Here is a 12838-nt window from a genome sequence, read left to right as displayed (position 1 = left end):
GAAAATTCATGGGATATGAGATCCGACATATACCTCGGGGACAAAACGCCCGAGCAGATGCACTATTGAAACTAGCTAGCACCAAACCAGGGGCAACAATATAAGCCTCATCAAAGAAACAATTCAAAACCCATCAACCTCGGAAGAAGAGAAGGTCCTAAACATATCGGACTAGGACCAAGGGTGGATGACTCCCATAATCAACTACGTCAAATCCGAAACAATCCCCACGGATAAAATGGAGGCGAAAAGGCTCATATGAGAAGCACAGTATTACACCATAGTGCACGACGTCCTATACAGGAGAGGGATCTCAACACCCCTCCTAAAATGCGTCCCGACTTCCGCCACAAAGGAAGTCCTAGAAGAAGTCCACGACGACATGTACGGCAACCATCTCAGGGACCGAGCTCTTTCCAAAAAGGTACTCCAGGCCGACTTTTACTGGCCAACCTTACAAAAAGAAGCAATCGAGTTCCTCAAAACATGCCCCCCATGCCAGAAGCACGCCAACTTTCACATCGCTCCACCCGAAGAGCTCATCTGCGTCACTTCATCATGGCCATTCTCAAAATGGGGGTCGACCTCCTCAGACCATTCCCCCAAGGATCAGGGCAAGTCAAGTTCCTCATCGTATAAATAGACTACTTCATGAAGTGGATTGAGGCAGAACCATTGGCCGCCGCCACGCCCAAAGAAGTCCGAAGTTCCTATACAGAAACATTGTCACAAGGTTTGGGGTCTCCCTCTCTATCACCATGGACAATAGTACTCAGTTCACCGATACGGGCTTGAGAAACCTGGTAGCTGATCTGAAAATCAAGCACCAATTCACCTCAGTGGAACACCCACAAGCCAATGGACAGGCAAAAGCCACCAACAAAGTCATATTGGCTGGGTTAAAACGTAGACTTCAGGATGCAAAAGGAGTCTGGGCTGAAGAGCTCCCACAAGTCCTATGGGCATACTAGACAACGCCACACTCCACCACCGGGGAATCACCCTTCTGAGTTGCTTACGGAATGGAGGCAATGATTCCCGTAGAGGTAGAAGAAGGATCCCCTAGGGTGCTCTTCTACAATGAGGATACCAACTCCCAAGCACAAAGGATAGAGCTCGACCTACTTCCAGAAGTTCGAAAAAGAGTTCGGATTAGAGAGGAAGTGCTAAAGCGTCGAATGGCTTCAAGGTATAACCGGAAGGTAATCCAATAAAGCTTCTCTACCGACGAACTCATCTTAATCCGAAATGATATCGGAGTCGGTCGGTAAAGAGAATGGAAGCTAGTAGCTAACTTGAAAGGGCCATATCGAGTCACAAAAGTGCTAGAAAAAGGTTACTATAAGGTAGCCGACCTCCAAGGGTGGGAGCTCCCGAGGTCATGGCATGCCTGTAACCTAAGAAGGTACTACAGCTAGAAAAAGGTCTCAGGCCAAGGCGCACTCTTTTATTTTAATGAGGCACCAGGACAAGACCTAAAAGCTACCCGACTAGTAGAGTAAGCCCTCATTTGTACATACTCTTATTTATATCTTGTCTTCATATTTTACTACTTGAATAAAAATTTAAGATTCCCTAAAAAAGTTTCCTACTAAGACGCATTAATTTACGCTCAAAATAAATGCACAATTCATCGCCCGACTAGGAAAGGTCGGCAAGGTGAAGCGACGAAGCCCAAGTTAATGCGAGAAGTTATAAAAAGTAACCCATATAAAGTGGCCTGACGAGGTCAGACTAAAATGGGATTACTAAAAATAACTTAAGAAGGCCCGACAGAGAAGTCGGACCAATGAAAGGATCATTAAAAAGGTAACAACATCACACACAAGCCAAAAAGGTTGAAAACCCTAGCGCGCGAAGTGCTTGGCTAAAAGGTATGAGTCCGAAAAAAGGACGTTACTTACAAAGCAAAGCGCGATCCCAAACCAAAAATAGGGCTAAAAAATTGTCCAAACAAACTAAAAAGAAAAGGTTCTACATGAGAACACTACCTAAAAAGTTATTGGAAATTGACTAAAAAGCCCGGACAACAAGCTGTGAGGATGACGTTGCCAAGGCAGAAGGTCATCAAAACAACTAAGACAAAGCGTGGTCCAAAAGGCAAAGGTAGAAGTTTAAGGAGCGGAAACTACCTCAGAAGATGTCGGACCAGAGAGTACCAAACATCTAAATCCCAAAAGCATAAGAACCCACAAAGGGATGCCATCTCCAAAACATAAGGGCGCACAAAGGTTGAAAAAACAACCCAAAGACAAGTACCTCGCTAAGGCCGGCCAGTGCACCACTAGAACAGTCAGAAAACAAAAAAAAATTATAACATTGAAAACTCAAAGGTTATCCAATGGCAACCCAAGAGTAAAAGTGGGAAGAGTCATGCAAAGAGTTACAAACCCAAGAGTTCAAAAGGTCTACAAGTCGGACCATATCAATACATCATAAAAAGAGAGATAAGAGAAGAAATCACAAAGGATCCAGCTTGGCCCCAGTCTCTGCATCCTAAGGGCCAGTAGGGATGACAGAGATCGGGATAACACCGACCACACCATCGGGCCCATTTAAGATCTCCAGATCAGGCTGCGCCTCGGGCTGGGACGTCTCGGTAGGAGGGGTTGTAGAAGCTTTAGCCGTCGACACAGAAGGAGGGAGCCTCGTCATCATCAGGGGCAAGCACAATCTTACCATCCTCCACAACATTATCCATGCTAAATAGACTAAGGTCGGCATCCGGAGCAATAACTCAGACTTGGGCCTTCAGATTCTCGTGCAAAGTAGTCATACCATTCACCACATGACCCTAAAGCTCGGCATAGTTGTCATAAGCAAACTGAAGTCTCTCTTTAGTCTCCAACAGCTCGCCATAGGTCCGAGTGTAGCTCTCCTTGGCCTTCTTGGCCATATCCTCAGCAAGGTTAGTAGCCGCCTCCGCAACAGTAGCCCGTGCCTTCTCTTTCTCCACCATAAGTTCCAACCCAACATTCTTGGCCTCCAACTCATTCTTCAAGCCCTCCACCCTCTCATAATCAGCCTTGGCCATTTGAAGAGAGGCACTAGTAGCATGAATAGGAGACTTCTTGATATCTCGAGACAAAGCAGCACTAAAATTAGCTAACGAATGCTATTACTAGCTATAAAGTGAAGATGGTGGAGGAAAGACACATCATCAGTTGGAACCTTATCGTAAGGAGCGATAAGCTCTGTAGCAAAATCCACGCCATCAAAGTCTTTATCATTCAAATCATAAGTCTCGGCTGTCCTCGGCTTATTGGGAGAAGGGCCAGAGAAGGTCAGAGAGGAGGCAACACCAGATGTCGCCACAGGCGGGTCGGTAGAAGCCACCCGAACACGAAGAGTCGGGATAACCTTCCTCAGACCTGAAGGATCAGACTCCGGTTTCTTAGGGGGAACCTGGCTAGAACCCTCCCCCAACGTCTTACCCTGAATATTTTGAGCAGCCATTATTTTTTGGTCTTCCTGAGGACTTTTAACAAATCGGAGTTGGCAACCATCTCTGAAAAAAGAAGCAAAGGACCACATAAATATTTATACCATGGATGGATACAAAAAATATGTAAACAAACAAACAAGAAAGACTGCCTTATAAAGAGGTCGGTCGTTAGCTAGTTCAGAACAAAGGAGAGCAGGATCCCCTAAAAATTTTTTCGTGTCCAAATGAGAAGGCTCACCTCAGTGCTCCTCCAAGACACCTAAAATGGCCCTCTCTACATTGTCTAGACTCTCCCACAGGTACTTAAGGACTATAGTATCTTTCTGTCACCATAAGGGAACGGTCGGTTCATCATTTTAATCCAGGAAAAAGGGACGAACACCCTCAACTGCCCGGACTTTGAAATAAAAGTTTTTAAAATCTTGGAAAGAGTGGTTAAACATTGAAAAGACTTGCTTCCCCTGAGAAGCCTTCTTCTTGGCCGCCCCCGGTTTGGTCATCACAAACAAATAAAGTAAAAGGGAAAGGGTAGGTCGGACACCCAGCTCTTGACACAACAACTGAAAAATCTTCATAAAAGCCTAAGAGTTTGGGTGAAGCTGCGAAAGGGCCACGGTACAGTTCTGATGCCAGGGCATCTAGGCCAGTTTCACTGACCTTTTCTTTACTGTTTTAGGGTAGTTTCATGCATTTTCCTAGTGAATAAGGCAAATTTTGGGTGAAAATACACTTACACCTTCATTCAAGCAACTATTGTGAATTTTGCATGATTTCATGAGATTTTTGCCAAAATTGCATGAGAATTTGATGATGCATAATCTCATGACTTTGGCTAGAGCTTTGATGCACTTTAATTACTTGATTTCAGGACAAATGAAGCATGGAAGAACCACGTTAGGATTCACGTTAACTTGGTTAACGTGACTACTAACGTGGGATGGCAAAGAGCTTGCAACGTTAATGAGAAAAGTGATCACCAATAACGCCTGCGAAGCCATTCATAGCTTACGTTAAGAGCCACGTTAACTAAGTTAACATGGTACTTAATGTAGAAGAAAAAGAGGACTCCACGTTAACGAGAAACATGAACTCCAATAACGTTTCTCCTCAACGTTAGTGGTAAAAGTGAACACCACTAACGTTGGAAAACTAGGTAATGCCCCACGTTAAGAGTCACGTTAACTTAGTTAACGTGAACTCTAACGTGGAAGAGGATCAACAACGCCAACGTTAGTGACACTCACTTTTGTCACTAACGTTGGATCATTAGCATTGCCTACATTAACTCTCACATTAAGATTGTTAACGTGAGAGTTAACGTGGAGTTGAATTCAAAGAACCAACGTTAGTGACACTCACTTTTGTTACAAACGTTGGGAGATGGCTTCATTACTACGTTAAGAGCCACGTTAACTTAGTTAACGTGGGTTCTAACGTAGGGACTTAAGGCAATTGGAGCATTAGTGACAAAGGTGAGTGTCACTAACGCTCTCAAAGGTGATAAAGACCCACGTTAAGAGCTACGTTAGCCAAGCTAACGTGAAATCTAACGTAGGGGCAAGAGGCAAGCAACGTTAATGGGAAAAGTGATTCCCATTAACGTTTGCGAAAAGGGGCACAAGCCAACGTTAATGGGAAAAGTGAGTCCCATTAACGTTGGCCAAGGATTGAGTAAGAAACGTTAGAAGTCACGTTAAGATTTCTAACGTTGGAATTAACGTGGGTATATAAGGGTGGAACATTAGTGGAAAAAGTGAATGCCACTAACGTTCTCGCACTCAAAATATTACCCAACGTTAATTTCACTAAATGTCCAAGCCTAATTCCTATTTCTCCGCAAGTTGGACCCACTAAAGATGAGAATTGCTTCAACTCAAGGTCCAGAGCCTACATCCAAGACTTGAAGAACTCACTAGAAGATCATGAGGAGTAGTATAAATAGGAGTAGTTTTGAACTAGAGAGAAGCTTAGCACTTTTGGGAACTACTCTCTGCATATTTACTTTTCTGTACTTTTAGCATGGATTCTTCTTTTCTGCCATTTTTGATTCCTAGAGCTATGAACAACTAAACCCCTTTCATTGGGTTAGGGAGCTCTGTTGTAATTTGATGGATCAATTATAGTTTTCATTCTTCTTCTTCTTTCTTTTCTCTTGATCTTACTAGAAAGCTTTCGATCTTAATTCAATTGGTTAGTTGTCTTGGAAAAGAAACTCTCCATAATTGGATCTCCTTTGAACCTTGGAAAAGGGATGAGGAAATCATGCTAGAAATGCTTTCTCATGTTGGACTACATTGGGGTTCGGATGGATATTGTGACATTTAATCCTCCCAACACTTTGATTTGGAAATACATGTGGTATAATTAGTGACCACACTTTTATCTCTTCCCATGAGCAATTAAATCAAGGAATTGGGCAATTGTTCAAGCTTAGAGAGATTGGATTGCCAAGGAATTGGGATCCAATCACTTAAGATTGCCAAGGAGATTAATGAATGCATTGATTGAGGAAGAGATGAGAATGAACTTGATCCGGAGAATGCAACATCTCCTAAACCCAATGATCTCCCCATTTCTAATTTTACTTATTCTATTTACTTTCTGTCATTTAATTTCCTGCTCATTATCCCAACTCCCCATTTAAGATTCTGCACTTTAATTTATGTTATTTACTTTCTAGTCATTTAAATTTCTGCATCATAATCTAAATTCTGTTTAGCTTAACTAGCATATTCTTCTAACTAAAGTTGCTTGACCAATCAATCCTTGTGGGATTCGACCTCACTCTATTGTGAGTTTTACTTGACGACAATTCGGTATACTTGCCGAAGGGAAATTTGTTGAGAGACAATTTTTCACACATCAAGTTCCACAGAATGTCGGTTTCAAATGCAGTAAAAGGAAAGGTAATACCTAGTCGTGTAAAGAAATAGTCATAGGCATAAAAGAAAGGACACTCTGCCCGACTTAAGGGAGGGAAACTAACCGTCTCCTCGGGGTCAGGTTACATCAGCTCATAGTTCTTTTCATCTTCCCTACTCCCACAAATCATATGAAACCTCCTAAGCTTCTCACAATACTCTGAGTCAGCTACACTAACACACATTAACACTATAGAATCTAACCAGTCAGCCATACTAGTAGGGACCCTTGTAGACATCTCAACAATATTCTTATGAGAAGACATAAGAAACTACACCTACAGCAAGAAAACAGAAGATGGGTCACTACCAAGTATCTCGAACAGAATCAGAAAGCAAAAGCAACCAGCAAACAACAAAATACAACAGCGAAAAGGGTGCCCCAAGGCTCGAAAATCACCATTAAAACCCAGGGGCACCCTTTGGAGGCAACAACGCAAGCACAAGAAAGAAGGAATACAAAAAGTTAAAACACTAACCCCTGTTTCAGCAAAAGAAAGGCGCGAAGAGAAAACCAAAGAAACACAGGCGCCAACATTTCTTCAAAGGCACGGTGAAACAAAAGATCAAAACTTTTCAAGAAAATAAAAGCATGCAACCAACACTAAGGAGGATCACAACCATCAAACAAATAGAAAAAATGCAACAAAATACCAACCTGCAAGCAAGAGGAAAACAGCGACAGCAAGCGTACAGCAGAATCACGAATAATCCACACCAACGCCTCGAAGCTTCAGAGAAAAAAGGAAAAAGCTTGGGGCAAATCGAAGAGACAAAGGCCAAGAAAAAGGGTTCCTTCTCCAGATACGTGAAAAGCGAAACAAGTAAAGAGCTTTGATTTCAAATAAAATGTAAAGAGGGAAAAAGGAACAGCAAAAAGGAATAAATAGGCTTTAAAAGCGCTTGTGTACTCCCAAGAAAGCAACGCCCTTGAGAAACAAATGCAGCAATAAAGGAGTGAAAGCAAAACACTTCACCTTTTAAAAGGACATTTAAAGACGTGAAACTCACACAAGAGGGAGCAAACCAGACACAACCGGACAAGATACTTGAACACGACTTCCTCAAAGAGATCGAAGCCCAAAAGCACAACCTCATGGGAAGATCAAAGCTCAAGCAGGGGAACTGTTCATACCCAGGACCGAGCTTTGAGGTCCGAGTTAGACTAAAGCAAAATGGCCGATCTCTTCAAAGATTGGTCGACCGCCGACCTCTCCATAAAGAGCTCAGACGAACTGCCACAGAGGCCCAAAGAAGCCCAAAGAAAAGGGTTTACCACCTACTAGAAGGTGGTTGACCAAAAGATAATGATTTCACCAACAAAAGATAAGATAAGATAACAAACTTATCTGAAAGGAAGGTCATCAAACATTACTATAAATACACTGGAGCACCCAGGTATAACTAATACTCCAATTCTACACAAAAAGCCTGCCTAAAGCCCGTACTGACTTAAGCATCAGAGTCTCTTGCAGGTACCACTCCCCTTTGGTGAACAAGGGCCAACAGCACCTCCCACTTTAACAAGTCGGTCACAGCGGCTTTGGCCAAACAGAAGGTCTCGTCCGAGATCGACCTCCCAGTTTAAGGTAACCCACAAAACATCTTGGGAACAAGATAATCCGTCAGTTGTCCAAACTCAAATAATCTCCAGCAACGGTGCCAAAAACTTGGTGCACGAATCCCCACACTTTGGTACAACTGTACCAGCAAGTGTAGTGGGTCGTCCTAGTAATAGCTGAGCGAGTCAGGGTCGATCCCACGAGGATTGTGGTTTGAAGCAAGCTATGGTTATCTTGCATGTCTTAGTAAGGCGAATCAGAATGTTGTTGGATTGATGCAAGAGCAATTAATATTGTATAAATTACTTTGTATATCAATAAGAGGAATATAGTTGAGGAATAGAGTAGCTTTGTCTTTTTGAATCAACTCTGGTGGTATTGTTTCCTTCGCTTGTGAATGATTTCTTCAATGTCAGGCTGTATGTGATTGACGCCTTTATTGAGAGGTCATCAATACTCCTCCAGATCTGAAGCCTATGGTTAGTGCGGATCCATTCTGATTGAGGGGGAAGCAGTTGCAGTTCATTCTCCTTGATGATTCTACTCAAAATGCCACAGACAAGGTCAAATCTTCCGGATTGAAGAATGTTGCACCTTTGGTTCTAGCCTCCACCACAGAGACCTAATCTCCCTGTAAATCGGCCAAATTGATGTCTCGAGAAGTCCCCAACGAAGTCGTGGATTAGCCGTCTGAGAGATGTCTAGTCAAGCTGGTGGTTCATCATTATCCGATGAAAGACGCACTCTGAACCCATGTAGAATGTGACAACCTTATACCAGTTCAGCACATTCATATTGATGAAGAACAAATATACATCTTAAAATTGATCAAACATAGATCGAAGAGAAACAGTAATACTTTTATTAATTCATAAGACTCAGCAGGGCTCCTCCCCTCAACCTAGGAGGTGTAGTAACTCATACTAAAAGGAGACACAATATGGTAAACAAATATATGGTGTAAAGTGGCTGATAATGTCCAAAATACATGAATCTAATCCCTTAAATACTAAACAAATGACTAGTAAGGGTAAAACAGTCTTTTTAGTGCTAAAATCCACTTCTGGGGCCTACTTGGTGAGGGTTTGGGCTGAGCTTTGATGAGATGTACGTGCTATAAGGCCTCTAGGGTTGAAAGCTAGCTAGGGTGTCCTCTTTGGGCGTTTGAACGCCTGATATTCTCCTTTGGGCACTGGACGCCTGGAAGGGGGCAGGAGGCTGGCATTGGACGCTAGTTTTGGGCCTTCTAATCTGAAGCAAAGTATGAACTATTATCCATTGTTGGAATGCTCGGGAAGTCAGCCTTCCATAGTCGTTGAGAACGCTCCATTTAGACTTCTGTAGCTCCAGAAAACCACTTCTGTGAGCAAGGAGGTCAGATCTGGACAGCATCTGCAGTGCTTTCTCTATCTCTGAATAAGACTTTTGCTCTAGCTCCTCAATTTCATCCAGGAAATACCTGAAATTGCACAAAAACATACAAACTCATAGTAGAATCTAAAAATGTGAATTTAACACTAAAACCTATAAAAACTTAATAAAAACTAAACAAAACATACTAAAAACTATATGAAAATGATGTCAAAAAGCGTATAAAATATCCGCTCATCAATTACATAATTTGGTTTTGTTTTAATAATTCGGTTTTGATTTAAATTTCATTTTGATCGATCCAAATTCAGAGGCTATAATTTTAAGGATTTTTAATGAATTTCAAGAAACGAGATTGGTTGTCGCTCCCCTAAAGTCTAGAGGCCTTGTTGAGGGGTTTAACTAATAATTAGTTTTCCTTTCCTTTTGTAAGAAGAATTGCTTTTAAGTGAAATTGTTTTGAGGGTTTTGGAGAATGAAACAAAGAGGTGGTATTGGTTTTAAAAAAATGGGATTTAAAATTTGAAACACCTTGGAAGTACGGAAGGGTTGTGGCTTAGTCCCATTTGCTCTGGGTCAAGATTTTAAAAGATTATGGTTATGAATGTGAGTTTTGACTTGGCAAGGATCGTGGTGATGTACTGCTTGTCCAATGTCACAATGTACGTGGGAATGGTGATTATTTACCACCCACGGGTTGTGAAAGTGTCTGTGGGGATCGTTGTGGTGTACTGCTCATAGATGGTGGGGATCGTGGTTATTTACCACCCTCAGGTGTGTGTTTTCCAATTGAAAATCTTGCGAGGATCGTGGTGGTGTACCACTTGCAATGGTGGGGATCGTGGTGGTGTACCACTCACTAGGTAGGGATAGTGGTGGTGTACCGCCTATCGATTTTCAAGAGGACGATATCCGGGTTAGCTATCGGATGTGTCAGGTTTTGGAAAAGTAACCGACACATGAGCTCACGGCTCATAGGACAGGCATGCATCATGGTGCATTTGTTTGATTTGTTTGGGTGTGCTTAAGTGTTTTGGTTTTCCTATTTAATGAATTATGTTTAACTGGTAACTATGATACTTGCTGTAACTATTCTTTAAATGTATTTGCCTTCTATTTATTTGTTCTTGTGATTAATTTTCATTGTGTATTTGGTGATGGATTGATTATAGCAGTGATTTGTTTGAATTGGGCCAGAGGCCGAGTTGATTTGATTTCGACCAGAGGCCATGATTGGTCGGATGAGTGGTAAGTTTTGGTTAAAACGGTTTCTTAAAATGTGGTGAAATGACTGCACTGAAGTTAGGGGAACTCTTCTCTTGGATTCACTTCTGTGTTTCTAGGTAGAGTGTTAGGGGGTCTCTGAAGTTTCTGAGGAAGGTTCCTCTGAATGACTGCACTGCACTCCTTAGTAAGTACCACTGTCTCTACTTCCCTCCAATCCCTCTTGTTATTCAGTATTTCCTTTATGAGCTTAGCATATGAAGGCATTTGTTCAAGAGCCTCTACAAAGGGGATTTCGATCTTTAGTTTCTTGAAAGCTTCTAAGAATTTGGCAAATTTCTTATCATTTTCTACTTTCTGGATCTTTGAGGGTATGGTAACTTGGTCTTGTACTCAAGGGCCATGAGTGGTGCAGGGTGAGTGTCTATAGTGCCTATAGAAGGGCTACCAGCTTGCTTTGGAGAGGTTGTCTCAGTACTTACACGTGTCTGGCCTCCCTTGGAGTGGTATTCAACAACTGGGCTACCCCCTTTTAGGCGTTGGATGCCTGGGCTGCCCCCTATTGGGCGTTGGATGCCTGGCCTGCCCCCTATTGGGCGTTGGACACCCTGGCTGCCCCCTTATGGGCATTCAGCACTCGCATGAGTGCCTTGAACTACAGGTTGTTCATCTTCTTCCAGCTCTTCTTCCTGCCTTTTACTGTTTTGAGGATGGGTGTTCAGGGTATTCCTTAATTGGAGAGCTAAGCACTCTTCTCTTATCTGTTCATACAAGTGCTGTTTAGGGTTTAGTGTTTATGGTTTAGGATTTAGGGTTTAGGGTTTAGAGTTTATCCTAGTTCAACTGTGCTTCTATATTCTTGCTGGAGGCTCGGGTCTTCTGCACTTCTTCTTGCAAGCTTAGCACTTGTTGTGTGAGAAAGTGCAGCTGTTGGGTCAATGATTCACTTTGTTTCGGAGGGTTAGATTCAGTGGTCACTGTCTTGACATCTCCTATCATTAGAGTCTCATTACAAGAGTACAGATACAGATTACTGGCAACTGTCTTAATGAGCTCATGAGCTTCCTCAATTGTCTTTCTCATGTGGATTGAACCACATGCAGAATGATCTAAGGACATTTTAGTCATATCTGTGAGTCCGTAATAAAAAATATCTAGCTTTATCCATTCTAAAAACATTTCAATGGGACATCATCTCAGCATCAGCTTGTATCTCACCCAAGCATCATGAAGAGACTCATTCTCTTCCTGTCTGAAGCCTTGAAAGTTATTCCTTGGTATGTTTTATTCCTTGGAATCAAAATCCCACCCATTTCATTCTCATCTCTCCCTTGATTATCTTTAATTCCAATGGGAATGAAATATGTATAATAGAAGAAAAAGACTAAATTTCCCCTATTATTTAATTTGATTTCACATTATTTTTCATTCATTTATGAAAAACGAAACCTTAGCAGAGCATTTTTCTTCCCCCAAATCAATGAGACTTCACCAACGCCACCGCCACCGGAGCCGGCACTGGCGCCGCCGTTATTCTTAACAGAAGATTCGTCTCCTTCTCTTCTCTGTTTCATGTTTGCACTGCTTTTTTCTGTGAATTTTCTTGGAATCTCATATTAAGGTTTGAGTTTTTTGCCAAATCAGTGGAGGCTTCACCAATGCCACCGCCACCGGAGCTGCGCCGGTGCCACTGTTACCCTTAACAAAAGACTGGTTTCCTCTTCTTCGAGTTCATGTTCGCATTGCTTCTCTCTACGAATTCTCTTTGAAGTTGGGTTTTTTTATGCTTTCTACATCATATTATACTAATTTTCTGTAATAAGCTGCTAATTTGATTAGTTATTTTTTATTTTGCTTGATTTCTTAGATGCTCTCTGTGATTATGTTGCATGCAAACAATGTGTTTGATGATTTGCCTCAAATAAAAAGTTTAAGCTTGTTGTCATTGATTTTGATGATTTAATGAAAAGATATTAATCAATTTCCTAGACTTTGCAATGTAAGTAGTTTCCTTTATGTAACAAAATATTCTTGTTGGATGAGAATGAAGTTGAGTACAGAGTAAATAACTATAGGAATTTCACCCATTTTTTTCATACTTCACTAACCCAACTAGTTAATACAATAGAGAAGGAGTTTTACTAGTAGGTCTGAATTTCCAAATTTCACATTGGTGTCTGTTACTATTAGAAGGGGCATTGTAGCCGCTTGAATTTATGGCTGGTAAGACAAATGTATTTTCAAATTTCCGAATTTCACATTTAATTGTATTTCTGTATTATTATGTAGTTACTGATATTACTGATATCCTGTTC

Source organism: Arachis hypogaea, chromosome 3, assembly GCF_003086295.3.
Source record: "Arachis hypogaea cultivar Tifrunner chromosome 3, arahy.Tifrunner.gnm2.J5K5, whole genome shotgun sequence".
Taxonomy (NCBI): domain Eukaryota; kingdom Viridiplantae; phylum Streptophyta; class Magnoliopsida; order Fabales; family Fabaceae; genus Arachis; species Arachis hypogaea.
This window is presented reverse-complemented; position numbering follows the sequence as displayed.